This window comes from Bidens hawaiensis, unplaced genomic scaffold (genome assembly GCF_021521415.1).
Source record: "Bidens hawaiensis isolate Kalapana, Puna unplaced genomic scaffold, B.hawaiensis_p1.1 tig00049656_1, whole genome shotgun sequence".
NCBI lineage: Eukaryota > Viridiplantae > Streptophyta > Magnoliopsida > Asterales > Asteraceae > Bidens > Bidens hawaiensis.
The window spans coordinates 30,281-45,689 of NW_027498881.1; the positions used below are offsets into that span (position 1 = coordinate 30,281).

General features: G+C 41.6%; 1 pseudogene; it reads left to right on the top strand.

Annotated features, from left to right (window-relative positions):
- Window positions 1-3,849: 3,849 nt before the first annotated feature.
- On the top strand, window positions 3,850-12,048 carry LOC143598123 (putative aldehyde oxidase Art an 7; annotated as a pseudogene).
- Window positions 12,049-15,409: the final 3,361 nt, after the last annotated feature.

Below are 15,409 nucleotides of genomic sequence, written 5' to 3' on the forward strand. Positions count from 1 at the left end.
AAATTTGGACACGAGACAAGAGCTTCGGTGCACGCGTTTAGTTTCAACGGGGAGATTTTCTAGTTTATCTGTATTGTTTAGCTATAAATCGGGAAATTATATGTCATTTGTGTGTGTGTGTTTGTATGGTGTAGATCATCCACTCAAGGGGAGCTCACATTAGGTGGGTCGGTTCGGTGCACACGTTTAGTTTCAACGGGGAGATTTTCTAGTTTATCAGTATTGTTTAGCTATAAATCGGGACATTATATGTCATTTGTGTGTGTGTTTGTATGGTGTAGATCATCCACTCAAGGGGAGATCACATTAGGTGGGTCGGTTCTTTGTTTAATATATCAATCTTTTAACCGACAACAGTACCATTCATATATCTTATCCTTATATTTGTGTACGGTCGTTTGATTTACCGCGCCCATCTCGACACTCTGCATCAAGAGCAAAACCGTTCGTGTGGTCGTTTTGGGACCTACAATTGGTATCAGAGTGGATCGAATCTTATGATTCAACTTTTCTCTTGATATTCGGGTACTATTTCCGCTACTACGCGAACCGAGACGTTAAGACCCGTTGAAGTTTTGAAAATAAAGTTTGAAGATCATCGAAATAAAGTTTGGAAATAAATGTGGGAGTTTCACAGCCAAGTTTAAGAGGTGATGGTGAGTATTATGATGGTTAACGGCAATGGTTGTGGTTTAGAAATGTATCCGGTGACATGGTGTGATGTCACCGAATCTTGTTTTCTGGTGACTCCGGCCACCCAAATGGAACAGAAAATCTAGCTGGTTTTTCCGACAGCGTTGAACAGTGAAGAAAGAGAAAAAGTAAAAGAAGTAGAATGACAGTGGCTTAAAGTAGCCAGGGTGGTTACGACCGGTGGTGGTTGAAGGGATGATGGTCGCTGAATGCCTTTTTTAGGGTCGTGTTTCTCCGGTAGATGTAAGAGAATAGCACGGCGGCGGAGATTGAGGCAATGATGATTTGATGGTTTAAAAAAACAGTTCCGGCGGCCGGTCGCCGTCAGTTTTTGGAAGAGGTGCCAGCAGATGAAGATGTGTTTGTATGAAAGTTTGTTTTTTTTGTGTCCTAATATGTATTTTTGAATTGACAGAATTACAGAGATTGTCCTTTATGTTTGCACCATATTTCATTGGTTGTCCTTTATCTTTAAAAGTAACATAATTTGTACTTTACGTTTTCAAATGTTACACCGTTTGTCCTTTAGCCCTAACCCAGTTAGTTTTTCTCGTTAAATCTGATCATGTGCATTACACATAAGGATAAATTGGTCATTTTACTATTTTAATAATTAAAAATAAATAATAAAAGATAATATCTTCCTCACTTCACCCACCATCATCACCCAACCCCACCCCTACACCACCACCTGCTACCATCCAACAACCACCATCTACTCCACTCTTTCACCAAATCAGCCACCACTATCCATTACCAATCAACGACACCAACGATTGCCTACCCCACCAATAACATTTTCTCTTCTTTTCTTTTGGATGTAAAGACATTACAGTAATCCATCAAAAATTCCGGCAAATCTCCGACCATGGTTCGAATTTCCATCGAGTTTCGTCATTCAGTGGAACCCTCTTCTTACTAATAATCTGCAACCCTCTGTATCCGCTGCTACAGTGATGGTGGTGGGTTCTGCTATGTCAATGATCTAGACACAATTTGAACAAAAAAAATTAATAGATCTGCACCTTGACTTGCCAAACCTCTCAAAATCTGACAAGAAAAATAGATTGAACCGGTACGAACACGAAGAGCCGTGGATGAGAAACCTAACCTTTCTAACCCCGATTAAAAGCATCTGAACCCCAAATGTCACGAATATGTCGAAATGGTGGTCGGATCTATTAGTGGTGGCGGCTGGCGCATCTGTTGTTGGTGGTAGACGACAGTTGTTGGTGGTTGCCGGTTGGATGGTAGACGACGGTTCTATTGATGGAGGCGAACGACGGGTCTAATGATTATGGTGGTCGGATATTATGTTGTTGGTGGTTCCCGGTTGGATGGTGACAGTGGTGGTGTAGGGGTGTGGTGGTGGTGGTGGTGGATTGGTGATGGTGGTACTGGTGTGCAGATTGCAGAACATAGATAGAGAGGGGGAGAGAGTTTGTAGGAAAGATTTATTTTATCTTTATGCATATTTTAATTATTAAAATGCTTATTTTAAGAAAATGACAAATCTGCCCTCATGTGCTATGCACATGACCTGAGTTAACGAGAAATACTAACTGAGTTAGGGCTAAACGACAAACGGTGTAACATTTGGAAACGTAAAGTACAAATTATGTTACTTTTAAAGATAAAGGATAATCACTGAAATTTAGTGTAAACATAAAGGATAATTTTTGTAATTCTGTCTTTTTGAATTTGGCTTGGGCTGAAGTTGGGTTTCATCAAAACTGCCTTGGGCCACTCTTATGCATGGATCAACAACTTCATATGTCATAGGCCTTGTGTGTTTGGGTGGCCTAAACCAATCAGAAATGGACCATCAGGATATGTTTATTTGGGCTGATTATGTTAAACAACTTTTGGGTCAAGAAATAACTATATGTTCGGAGTTTACCAAACTGAAGAAAGTAAAAATTGTTCAGGTTTTCGTCATTGTTGCACCGTGTTTAAAGCATGTTATTTTCGAGTTGTTCAAGAAGTTGAGAAACTTTGAACAAATTGGATACGAATTTGGACCTAAAGAGGAAATAACAAACTTTGTCATTTGATCGTTGTCCCTGGTGGATCATACCTTTAGGGGTGATTGAAGAGGCTTTGGCTTTATCGGGTTGATTCGTGAAGATGCGAGACACGATTTAACGATGTTTTGATATCGTAAGTCAAGGCGGTGATTGTAACGCCAAAGAGTTATGACTTACGATATCAAATTACGAAACCCGTTACATATTAATGGTCACATTAATATTTAATGTGGGCAAAAAAATCCAGACACGAGACGAGAGTTTCGGTGCACGCGTTTAGCTTCAACAGGGAGATTGTCTTGTTTATTTGTATTGTTTAGATATAAACAGGGACATTATATGCCATTTGTGTATGTGTTTGTATGGTGTAAATCATCCACCCAAGGGGAGCTCACCTTGGGTGGGTCGGTTCTTTTTTTTAATATATCAATCTTTTAACCGACAACAAGATCATTCATATATCTTATCTTTATATTTGTGTTCGGGCGTTTGATTTATCGCACGCGTCTCAATACTTTGTATCAAGAGCAAAACCGTTCATGTACGTCGTTTTGGGACCTACACTATCTTAGAATAATAAACAATACGGTAATTGATGTGTAATAAATGTCTTAGATAAATTTAATCTTTTGAATCAACCTTGAGATAGAAGTTTTGTTGAATCGACATTGTAAAAATGTTTTGTTGATTTGAAGACTAATTTTCTTTGTTTGCTTATTATTGTACTTAAGGTATAAGTTATAAAATATTTTAACTTTTCATTTATCCTTGTTAGTCTTTATATGTTTTTGTATTTATTTCAAATAAGTTATAATGTCTTATAACTTATGTAAAATTATTATTTATTTATACATACAACATTTGAATTTCATTAAATTTATATGATGTTACATATATATATTATGTTTTTAAATTTAAATATGTTCCACCGTCTGTAACACGAATACTATCCTAATACTATATACTTTATTCTCCTAATATTATATACTTTTTTCGATTGTATAATATGTTTTAAAACTTTTAATTACTTAAAATTCTTGAAAATAGTAGTTAATTAATAGTCTTTAGCTAAGTTGTTATTTTAGTGTGTTGTTTTATTAACCAAGTCTTGTAGTTCCCTGCTTATTTAGTGAGGCCTCAAGTTTATTAAAAAAGAGTCAATCTTAATCTTTAACCACACGGTAATTCAAATGACGTGCAAAAATATTTATTTTAGGATTTCAAACAGTTTGTGTTCTTTGGACGCAAGACGAAATTCAAAACCTATATATTTATTAGTTATATATGGTTAATAACAACCTTAAACTATTGTTGGAATCTGATCCCCTCAAGATTTTCCCTTGTATTGTATCCACAGATTTTTTGGTCATACAATTATAAAGGATATTGTATGATTTGATGTAAACAAGTAGAATGATCCAATGGATTCTTTATTGATGAAAACCTGAATCCCCGCCCTCCCCCTCCTTCAATTCTTTCTGTTTTCGGTGTTCGAGGCACGCAATATAGATCCTATTATTTCTGTTAAGGCTGGTGGAGGCGATTACACAAAACCAGAGATCGAGACAAACTTCAGAGGATCATGGGTGGTCGATAATCGGAATGCAGGTGTGGGTGCCATGCAACTCCAGTTGATGCCTAACGATCAAGTGATCTGGTTTGATGCAACGACTCTTGGGCCCTCGGCTTTAAAATTGCCTACTAAGGGAAACTGTCCGATTAATATAGACGTGAAAAACCAGCCAGATTGTTTCGCTCATGCCGTCGCTTACGACTGGAAAACAAGAAAAGTTAAACCCATTGTGGTATGCTTCTAGTCACATATATATTGCCAAAACTAGGAGGATAGTTGATTAATTATTGTTGGAATAAAAAAAAAAAGGTATTTCCTCTTTCTTGCTTAATCGAATCTTGTACACAACACACGGATTTGTGATAAAACTATATCACTGACTCTTTTTCTTGGCTTTTATTTAATCTGTACTAGGTAAAGAAGATAAAAAATCAAAACCCAGTATTAAACAATCCTTTCTAATTTTGGACCGTTACATATTCCAAATGTGAACGTCTGCTTATGTTTATATATGGCAGTTGTCAGGTGAACCATGGTGCTCATCAGGAAACTTGTGGCCTAATGGTAACATGGTGGCTACTGGAGGTACCTTCAGTGGTGTCAGAACTATTAGAATGCTGCCTAAAGATAATCTGAATGCCAACTTCATTGACCGAAAAAATGCTCTCGCTGACAACAGATGGTATGTCATAGAACTTGCATGTGTTATAATTAAGCCATCACGTATCATGTAATACATTGCATTATCGTCTGAGTTGGTTCATTTGAACCATTCACAGGTACGCCACTAATCAAGTTTTGCCAGATGGAAGCGTGATAGTGGTGGGGGGACGGGAGTCCTGGACCACTGAGATCGTGCCACCATCACTAGACTTCGAACCCAAGAGATTCGACTTGCCTTTCCTGAAACAAATGTGCACCCCGCCTAAGGGAATATACCGCTTCATCGAGAACAATCTCTATCCGTTTGTTTTCCTACTTCCCGACGGCAATGTGTTCATTTTTGCCAACGATCGTGCCATCAACTTAAGCCCCTTAAACGGACAGGTTCTAAAAGAATTTCCAGTATTGCCCGGGGGGTCTCGCAACTACCCTGCTTCCGGAGTCTCGGCCCTTCTTCCACTAAAACTCTCGGATGACAATTCACATCCGCTTAACGTTGAGGTTGTCATTTGCGGGGGTAACAGGCCGGATGCATTTGAAGCTGTTGATGCAAAGCCTATGGAGCAAAAGAATTACGTACCTGGGTTAAAGGACTGTCACAGAATCCATCCCATGAATCCAGGTGCAAACTGGGAGAACGAACAAGAAATGCCGCACCCATGGGTCATGGGCGATCTTTTACACCTTCCAACAGGATATCTCATCTTGCTTAACGGCGCAAAGAGGGGTACTGCCGCCTGGGAGAATGCCATAGATCCTAACTTCACACCACTCATATATTCTCCATTCAAGCCTATGGGTCAACGGTTTAAAGAAATGGTTCCAACAACAATTGCTAGAATGTACCATTCCAGCTCAGCATTGTTACCGGACACAAAGATATTGGTTGCTGGGAGCAACCCACACCAGTTCTACACTCACAATGTCAAATTCCCGACCGAGTTGCGAGTCGAGAAATTCTCACCTCCTTACTTGGATCCGGCACTTAATAAAGATAGACCGGAAATCAATATTGCTCGTACGGATAAGTTGTTAAAGTATGGAGCAATGTTTAAGGTATCGGTTGTAGAAACATGAAATGAATCTGACCTGATCCATGACGATGTTCCCCCGGTCTTCGAGATGAACGAACCACGACTCGATCTTCTTCTCCGGTAGCTTGAGATCTGCAATGGCTTTTTGGGGTGTGGAGGTGACTGCTAAGAAATCTCGAGGATCTCTTGTTTACAGACACAAAAATGGTTATGGTGGTGGCTCTTATTGAGAGCAACAACCCTTAATAAGGAGGTGGAGACCTCCTTATATAGGGTGCCTCATGGCCACCATCATGGTACCCTAATGGGCCTAGCCCAGTTAGGGTTACCTCCACAAAACCCCCTCAGCCCAATAATATTGTATTAGTCCATATAATAAAATAAGCCAAACATAATAAATTAAGGTCGTAAGCCGGGTTTAGTACCATACCCCTACAAGCCCCCCAAGTCCAGTGTTGCTCCTAGGCGTGCAAGCGTTTAGGTGGAGCGCTGGACTTCATAAGGTGTGTTAGGATGTGAGGCAGTTTTTTCCCCTTTCTTCGGCCTTGTCTTTATTGTATTTGAGTTTTGAGAGGTTTTCTCCATGATGGTGACATGTTGTGATCCTTATGATAATAATGGTGCAGAGCTATAAAATAATGAAGCATGCGCGAGTTGTGGCTTATGAGCTATAATATGATGATAATGACTGGCCCACAAAGGCCTCTTCTACGCATGATGACTATCCCAACTTGTTTTCAAAATAATAATGGAGGCATAAACGGCCAGATAATAATAATAATGTCATAGGTGCTTGTGCGACTCGTAGCCGAACCTGCAAAAACATATCAACTAAAAGTGGATGTATTACAAGGTTCCCATCCTCGGGCAAATTATGAGGTGTGCCCAGCCTACGTTTGCGCGTGGCCGTTTGGGATATTATTAGGCTCCCGACCTTTATGTTTGGCGCGTGGCCATGTGGGATATTATTAGGCTCCCGACCTTTATGTTTGGCGCGTGGCCATGTGGGATATTATTAGGCTCCCGACCTTTATGTTTGGCGCGTAGCCGTATGGGTTTATGAGGATTCCCAACCTTTAAGTGTGGCGCGTAGCCGTATGGGTTTATGAGGATTCCCAACCTTTAAGTGTGGCGCGTAGCCGTATGGGTTTATGAGGATTCCCAACCTTTAAGTGTGGCGCGTGGCCATATGGGTTTATGAGGATTCCCAACCTTTAAGTGTGGCGCGTGGCCATATGGGTGTATTTTAAGGTTCCCATCCTCGGGCGGATTATGAGGTGTGCCCAACCTAATATTTGGACGTCTTCCATCCACTAATGTAATGGTGATATACCATGATAGTCCCCTAGTTCAATGCTGCTAAATATTTTTATGACTATGGTGGCCTTCACATGATATTGACAAACATCTAAGTTAAGATGATTTGCAAGATGCCACGCACAATTTGACATGCCTACCCATCACTTTTTAGCTTAAAAAATATGAGTTACAGAATACCTTTACCGAAGATGGTATGTCGAAGTAAAATAAGGTTCTGCTTGAATTTGCAGGTTTGAGAAGATGAAGAGAATAATACAGCAGAAAAACAACGCATGCGGCCCGCGATGATCAGTTTCCTTGATGCGTATGTAGCTCATGATTGCCGGAGCGTATCCAACTGAACCCGCGTATGACCCAGCAGTGACCAGATTTGGTCCATGGCTGCGCGTCAGTGACCCGAGGTTGTCTCGCGAGAGATTTTACTTGACCCGCAGGTATCCCTCAGGAGCCCGCATGTGTGGGCGGAATTGATCCGCCTGAACCCGCTAATAATCCGCAGTAGCCGGATTTGATCCGCGGTTTTGCATTAGTGACCCGTGGGTATCCCTCCGGAGCCCGCGTGTGGCCGGATTTGGTCTGCATGTACACCGCAATCACCGGATTTGATCCGCAGAAGTTTTGCTGAAGCCATAGTACATTATCCGGAGAGCATTAGTGACCCGCGGTGTTTATAAGTGACCCTCAATGAACGGAGTTGGCCCGCATGAACGTGCATGCGGGAATGCTTACATAATACGCGGGAGTGTTTTAGAGTGTCAAAGCTTGCACTTGGTTCTTGGGACTATATTTGCATTCTGGAGCGTACAAAAAGTTTGCGGGAGGCGGAAATGACCCGCTGTGATTTTGCCCGGAGCTTTTGCATAATCCGCGAAAGTCGTGGGGTGTACCCGCCAGACTTTTCTTGCAGCCCGCGAAACTTGAATTGATCAGCGAAAGGGTATAAATGACCCGCAGGGTTGAAGTTCACCTTCTGAAACGCTTATGTTACCCGCGGTGATCGTGTCGGGGCTTTAACTTGGTTTGCGGGAGCCGACCCTGACCGGCCATTTCTTTGCTCAGAGCATACACGTGACCCGCGGAAGCTTTCTTGTGACTCGCAGAGGTTGTACTTAAGCTGCTGGAGTTTCTCGCCCTGACCCGCGGAGGTCAGATTTGATCCACGGTTGCGCGTTAGTGACCCGTGGTATGTGAGGATTCGCGGGTGCGCATACATGGCAGCAGAATGTTGATTCGCGGCGCGCATGCATGGCGGCATACTAAGGACCCGCGGATGCGCATACATGGCAGCAGAATGTTGATTCACGGCGCGCAAGCATGGCAGCGTAGTGAGGATTCGCGGGTGCGCATGCATGGCAGCGGAATGTTGATTCGCGGGCGTGCATATGTATACGACGGAGTCTTGATCTCAGGTGGCGTGCATGTGTATATGACGGAGTCTTGATCTCAGGTGGCGTGCATGCATAGCGATAGAATGGTGATCCTCGGCAGTGCGCATGAATGGCGGCGGAGTAGTGATTCGAGGTCGCATATGCATGGCGGCGGAGTGGCGATCAGCGGGCGCGCATGCATAGCGGCAGAAAGTTGAGCGCGCATGCATGTTGGGAGTTGAGCGCGCATGCATGGCGAAGGGTTGCGTGCGCATGCATGGCTAAGGGTTGCGTGCGCATGCATGGCGGGAGTTGAGCGCGCATGCATGGCTGAGGGTTGCGTGCGCATGCATGGCGGGAGTTGAGCGCGCATGCATGGCGTTGGAATCTTTCATAGGTGGTGGAATATTGATCCGCGGCTGCATGCATGCATGGCGGGGTAGTGCATTATCCGCGGCCCGCGCATGCATGATGGTGGAATGCTCATCCGCGTTGACGCATGCATGGATGGCAAAGTCTTCCACAAGTGGTGGAGTGTTGATCTGTGGCTGCACGCAGCATGGCGGCGAAGTGTTGACGCGCGGCTGCGCGCATGATGTAAGAAGGCGTAGCGCACTATCAGCAGCGGCGCGCAAGCATGTCGGTGGAGTGCAACATGTGCATGGCGCGCATGCATGGCGGCGGATTGTTTATCTGCGGAAGCGCACGCATGGCGGCGTAGAGTTGATCAGCGGGATACGCATGCATGCACGGTGACGCGATGATCCTTAGCTCGCATGCATGGTGACGTATTGTTGAAACCCATCGGCGCACATGAACGGTGGTCGGGTGCTTACCTGCGGAGCTTGCAGGTGACCCGCCTTGGTCAGAGTTTGTTATGTCGGAGCACGGCGCCCATGAATGGTGTCGTCTTCCAAGCTCATATTGTACTATTTTAGACCCGCATGGGGTCGTCTTCCAACCCGCATGGGGTTTTGATCCGCGGTTGTCCCGCAAAAGCTTAAAAGCTTCATTCGCAACGTGGAAGCAAAAGATGACCCGCATGAGATTATAGTTGATCCGCGGGGAGCGATTTTGATCCGCGGTTGATTGAAGTTGACATGCGGGGGCTAGTTTCATTCTCCGGGTAGCGTGAATGATTTTGTGGTGACAGTTTCACTCGCAAGAGCGCATATCGCCCGTGTTGGCTGGTGTTAGTCCGCATTTTAATGTATATGACCCAACCGCCATTGACGTTTCTGGTACAACCTCCCAAACACATCCAACCATAATCGAACTCAGGTCTGAATAAATCAGAACCGGATCTCGCGTATGTCACTTCGAAAAAACATAGATCTAAGGGTTTTCACCAAAAGGAGTAAAATTTTCGAGAGTGCGCATGCGGCCCGCTATGGCGGGGTAGAATCGCCGGAAGCGCGCAGGCGGCCCGCTATGGCGGGGTAGAATCGCCGGAAGCGCGCATGCGGCCCGCTATGGCGGAGAGTAATCACCGAGAGCGCGCATGCAACCCGCTATGGCGGAGAGTAATCGCCGGGAGCGCGCATGCAACCAGCTGTGGCGAAGAGTAATCGCCGGGAGCGCGCATGCAACCCGCGGTGGCGGAGAGTAATCGCCGGGGGCGCGCATGCAACCCGCTTTGGCGGAGAGTAATCGCCGGGAGCGCGCATGCAACCCGCTGTGGCGGAGAGTAATCGCCGGAAGAGCGCATGCAACCCGCTGTGGCGGAGAGTAATCGCCGGGAGCCCGCATGCAAACCGCTGTGGCGGAGAGTAATCGCCGGGAGCGCGTATGCAGAATCTGAAGTTGACCCCCAAGGCTTTGATTGTGCCTCGCGGGAACTTTGCTCACGGCTCGCGGAAGCTTATCTTGTGGAAGCTGAAGTTGACCCTCAAGGCTTTGATAACGCCTTGCGGGAACTTTGCTTGCTGAAGCTGTTTATGTTATCCGCGGAAGATGCTCCTATGTACCGCGGACGGGTTATGCAGACGCCGGAGTGCGGATGGCGAGCACACCGATTTTTCTGTCAATTTTCTAACCCTTAATAGTTTGGTGCTCTAGTCAAGGCAAAGCATGTGCGTGCCTTTCAATATGACCTCCTGTCACCTTTTCAGATCTTGTTCCCATGTATGAGACAGTGTCCTCATTACTTTTTATTATTATTTTGTATGACACCATAAAATATATTCATAGATTTAGAGATTTTGAGTATCCACATCAGGTAGGTTTTATGTAAAACCAACAGATCTGAAAGGATTTATAGATCTATGAATACGAAATGTGACTATTGCTCAAACGAACCCAGATCTGAAAAAATCATAACTAGATCTGGTATATTTCACTTAGAAAAACACAGATCTGAGGGTTTTCCCCAAAGTTTGGTGGTATTTCTCCTTGTATATTTCCGGATCTAGAAATATTTTCAGATCTGCGGATTTTTGGACTTCCATAGAACAGATCTGAAAGTAGAAATCGTAGATCTAGAGTATTTGATGAACAGATCGGAGGACCGAGACGAAAAACAAGACGTGGTTCGTTGCCGTCCCACGGATGGCGCAAATGTAGAAACATGAAATGAATCTGACCTGATCCATGACGATGTTCCCCCGGTCTTCGAGATGAACGAACCACGACTCGATCTTCTTCTCCGGTAGCTTGAGATCTGCAATGACTTTTTGGGGGTGTGGAGGTGACTGCTAAGAAATCTCGAGGATCTCTTGTTTACAGACACAAAAATGGTTATGGTGGTGGCTCTTATTGAGAGCTCCAACCCTTAATAAGGAGGTGGAGACCTCCTTATATAGGGTGCCTCATGGCCACCATCATGGTACCCTAATGGGCCTAGCCCAGTTAGGGTTACCTCCACAAAACCCCCTCAGCCCAATAATATTGTATTAGTCCATATAATAAAATAAGCCAAACATAATAAATTAAGGTCGTAAGCCGGGTTTAGTACCATACCCCTACATCGGTCACATTCAAAACTAAAATACAATTAAACCTGGTGAGGCTAAACTAACCTTGATTTATCCACCGTTTACAACTCATGGTTTCTCCCAAAATCAAAGATTGATTGTTCCTCCAATTAAGGGGATTGCGAATAACGTAATCTCTGCTCTCGCACCACCATCAGGAAAGATTGCGCCTCCTGGGTACTATTTATTGTTTGTGAATCGCCTCGGTGTTCTTGGGCAGGGTATTTGGGTCCATATTGACTAGGAAATGATGTTGTGCTGTTGTAACAATTGAAATTTTCTATAGCATTTGGTATATATCATGTTTAGAAACTTGGTTTAGAGTGATGAATCATCAAGGGACATAGTAGGCATTCATGACCTTCGAAAAACGAAACATGTAACTTCTTTTGGTCGTAATACTAGTTGTGAAATAGTCACTAAAATTTACTTAAATAATTACATTTATAAAAAACCACGAAAATTACATGCCACGGTTTACATGTACGTGTTGTTATAATACTTGACGCAAAGCCGAAACAGAAATAAGAGCAATGAAATATATGACACCAAAATTCCCAAAATGTAATTTTGACCGACCACTCTCGAAACTAACTCGACTATTACAAAAATTCGTAAAATGGCGACTTCTAAATCGTCTTTTTTGTCCCTTTATCGCCTACCATCTGCACAAACTTAAACTAAATAGAATCTAGCCATCTGTGAGGACAGGCGGAATTTGAATTCTATTTGTGAGGACCAGCGGAATTTAAACCGGACCGACATAATTTGTATACATGTAATTTTACTTTTAACATATTAAGATGAAAATAAAATAAACTTTTACACTATCATTATTGTGCATGATTGGCAAGAGTGCATATTTCCACCTTGCGTTTTAAAAGAAGGTTTATCACCGATTTGACTTTGGCACCATGTCAACCTTATCATAAAACCATACCAATTTTTAAAAGTACTTTGATCTCAAAAATCACATTATTTCAAGCTAGATTAATATCATAACATGCAAATCTATTGAACGTTGGATTTCTCGCCTTTGCCTGTAGGTTTGATCATATCTTTCATTTTTCATCGACCCATTGACTTTCTTGAAGTTAAACTCACAACAAATACACCCCATCAACTTATTCACATAAATTCTCAAATTTAAGCAAATTGGAAATTAATAATCTCATTTTTTGTGTATTGGCCGATAATAATCTTAACTTTAAAAATCACTATCAGCGATCCCAACTTTCAACTATTTTTGTTTTAATGAATCTCTGTTAAAAACATTTAACGTCGTTAGGTTTTTTGTCTTTTTTTTTTTATTTTCAACCCAATGTTTTAGGGTTTTTGATCGAAAGAACGATACAAGCCAACCGATGAAAACTAGTCTCAAAACTGTGATCCAAACGACCAAACAATGTTTCAATTCGGGGGTGTTATGGCGCCAAGCGAAAAACTTGTTTCGGTTCGTTATGGTGCCAACGTTACTTGGGCGTTGCGGCAGGACTTCCATCTACATACAATGAAATCCTAAGGTGTTGTGTGTCGTTTATACAAACAGTTGAGGGACAAACGAACACAATTGAAGATAAACAAACAAACAAATACAAATAAGTAGAGGTAAATATCCAAATTATAGTCTAAAACGCCACTATCCTTACCATTACAAGTAACATTTTAAAAACTAAAGAAAGGTATATAAGTGATCTTATATACCATATAAATGTTTATAATACGAAAATCGGTGAGGTTGCAAATTTATATTAGTAATAAATAAGAAAAACTATTTAAAAAAGGTTAAAGGAATAGAGTTAATAGAGTAACCCATTAATTCGAAACCAAACCCAACCGCTAGTAACGGTTAGGTTTCACGATCTAAAACCGTTACAGCTTAAACACGTGAGAAAATTGAATATAGTATCGTGCACGTATAAAAACAAATTATGTAAATCAACAACTGAATACAGCTAGCAACAAAATAACAGTATTAATATTGAAAAAAATTAGCAACACTAATAAAATATTAGGTTCACCTGAAGATAACTACTCGTCTCGTATTGATTCTTGAGCGCATACTCGTTGAAGACCGATGCCAAAGATGGGACTGTCAGTTATGTTCATATGTTCACATTTGTCAACCATTCGTTATGCACATGATAAACGAACACAAACACGTTCATTTTCTTGACGAACCAACACAAACAATCGCTCATATAATTGTTCGTGTTCAATCATTTGTTCGGTTAAAGCTAAACGAACGAACACGATTATGATCCATTCGTGTCTAAATGATAGCTTACAAAACTATGTGTAAATATATGCTCCCAGCTAATGTTATCACCACTTTTATTTAAATAAACATAATTGTTAAATTATTTTAAGACTGTTGGATATGTGAATAAAGAACGTATATTAACATATTAATCACCTATAAGGTCATCCATATATAACGGATTCATGCTAAATAATATTGAAACATTGATCACTAACTACAAGTTCCCATAAGTTTATACTAAGGTCATCCGCCAAAATAAACGTTTCCCCGTCACTATAAAATGTACACCAAGTGCATAATTCTTTTTGTTCTATATTATTCAATAAACTTGAAGTAAAAAAAAATTCAACTAAAATAACAACTTACATGTTTACAGAAATAGAGTTGATATTATAATCATGGGCATGTGCATACATCCTTCGACATCTAGCAAATGCAACTTCCGTGACATTTTGCCCCTAAACAAAATGGGATTTATAATGGATTAGTTTCTATGTAATTTCTTGTTGAAAGTTAAAATAAAATGACATCAGCTTAACACAATGTCTTACTTTACAAGGTGAGATATTTGTCACCTTACTATTATCAATCCATTCAAGATGATGATCGTTTGAAACTGATGATTTAGATCACCCTTCTATAAAACAGCTTTCCGACAAGAGAGAATTTAAGGAAAAAGCTCATGGTCCAAGTCGTTATTTCTTTTTTTAGAATTTTTGTTCCTTAATCTGGTTTTAGATTCAGGAAATACATATATTAGCATCACTAAATGTGAGAAAACTCTATACCAGCCAAGATCTAGCCGCTAACGTCGGTACATCAATACATAAACACAAGATAGATACATTAAATACTATTTATTATGTTAATGGTGGAATACTTACATTATGGTGGATAAAATAAGTTATGGAGAGAATCTGGTATGGTAACGGTATGAATTAACTTAAGGCTCGGATCTCTCCCTATTCAACGAATAGGATCAACCAATTTATAGGCATAGACCCCATCCGTTATACAATACTAACGAATGGGTGATCCTATTCACGAATGGCTCCCCATTCGTTATCTCTCCGTAACGAATGGGAAATACATTAACAATTAAGCCTCCATTCGTTATATTACATGGCGAATGGGCTTATAATTTAACGAATAGTCCTAGTTAACTAACGAATGGACCTATTTGCTATGCAATCCATAGTGAATGGCCACTTTACAATAAACTTAAAGACTAGACAATCTGGAACTTATTAGATCGGCTACGGACACCAAATCATGCACTAACAGACTCCCCATTTTCCGTAGCGGTCAAATACTTTAACCATGAATACTCTAACTGCAAATCATCAGTCACAAATCATGCACTAACAGACTCCCCCTTGACTGATGATTCTCGGGCTTGTGAAGACAGACAATTTTTAAGTCTTTTCAACAAACCAATAACTTGTAGCTACACATATCAGATCTCCCCCTCAAAGTGAGAAACTCTTTGAGATCATC